Here is a 1,652-nt window from a genome sequence, read left to right on the forward strand (position 1 = left end):
ACCCCATATTGATGCTATCCAAAAAAAAAAAAGAAGTCAATGTTCCTTTACAATCAATGTGAGTGGTGACGGGTATGAGGGCGGCACCGTGGCCAGGCCTCGGACTAATTGACCCCTGCCCTCCTTGCCGCCACCTGCATGTCCCGCTCGCAAGTCAAAAAAAAAAAAAAAAAAGTAGCTCACTTGCTAGAGCACTTGCCAAAAAAAATTGGCGCAGAGGATAGCGCGTTGGACTTCTAATCCAAAGGTCGTGGGTTCGATCCCCACAAGGGACGGGCAATTTTTAAAAATGTCTGCCAGTCACAACATGGGTATTGACATAAGGGTAACCACAAGCGTCTTCAAAAGGTGAAAATTGTTGTGACCTCAGTTCTATTGTGAAGTATGTTAACCTTACACATACAAGCAAAATTCTCGAAGATCTGTTATCCATGACGCTGTTATATATAAATGCTGTCAAAACGAAACCATATCTTCACGTGCCTGTTCACAGAAATTATCTTTCAATACCCAGTTTTTACCTACAGATAGAAATATAGCAATAGAACGCACATTTGTACAGAAACAAATACAATGAAGACTGAAATAATTTTGTATTACTTCACGAGTCAATGTAGTAATCCCACTCATAATCTTTAATTCTTCCAGTCCAAGATGAGAGGGTTACAGTTTTCTCGGCCACAAGTGAGAAAAGTAGACAGTTTCACAACAAGATATTTCACTATGGTTCCTTAACTGTTTCCATTAAACAATGGCACCCTGTGTCTATAGAAACTGCGGCAATTTTCGCTTCAGCACAGGGGGCTTGCCGAAGGGGACTTTTACTGGAATCATTCAACCCTCGACATCATTATCCTGCTGGAGGCGGAAATCCAACAACGCTTCCTCTGCATACAGCACCTCATAGGTGTTTTCTTCGCTCTTGTGAGGGTCTACGACACTGCTTGGAGGTATCATATCCTGAGACATTCACCAATAGGGCTTCAGGGGATGATTACCAATTTTCATACGGTTCTTCTTTTCCAGATGATTTTTTCGATATTGTATCTGTGATGCCATTTCTCAGTGATCGAGAAAGAATATGGGTTGCCTGAAGGATATGTTTTAAGCGTGACTTTTTTTACTACTGCAATCAATGGTATTACATCCACAATTAAGTCTCTAGTTAGATGTTCATCGTTTGTGGACGACATTGCCATCTGCTGCTCTTCCTCCAATCTCGTAATGTCCATGCGTCAGCTGCACCTTCATACGACGATTAGAAGATTGGACAGATAGCACAGGCTTTAAACTTTCCTCAGAGAAATATGTTTGCGTTAATTTTAATCGTTCTTGTCGTCCTTTCAATCTGCGTCTTCTTACAATGAGATACATTGTTCGTAATTTTAAATGTTCAGTGAAGTTTTTGGGTCTCACTTTCGATGGGACATCTCACATGGTTATCACATCTCAAGACTGTTAGGGCCTGAGGTTTAAAGGCATTGATTAATTTAAAATGCCTCAGCCACAGATCATGCGGAGCAGACCGATCATCTCTGCTTCATGTTAACAAGGAGCGTTTGTGCGATCCCATGTTGACTAACGTTGCACAGTTTATGTCTCAGTACGACCACCTTACCTGATGATAAATGATGCTGTCCATCGTGAGTGGA

General features: G+C 41.5%; 1 non-coding gene across 1 annotated transcript; it reads left to right on the forward strand.

Moving 5' to 3' along the window:
* The first annotated feature begins 206 nt into the window (after positions 1-206).
* Trnar-ucu (transfer RNA arginine (anticodon UCU)) lies at positions 207-275 on the forward strand. The gene has a single exon. It is a non-coding gene; the product is annotated as a tRNA-Arg (tRNA).
* Positions 276-1,652: the final 1,377 nt, after the last annotated feature.

This window comes from Schistocerca nitens, chromosome 5 (assembly GCF_023898315.1).
Source record: "Schistocerca nitens isolate TAMUIC-IGC-003100 chromosome 5, iqSchNite1.1, whole genome shotgun sequence".
In the NCBI taxonomy this organism is placed as follows: domain Eukaryota; kingdom Metazoa; phylum Arthropoda; class Insecta; order Orthoptera; family Acrididae; genus Schistocerca; species Schistocerca nitens.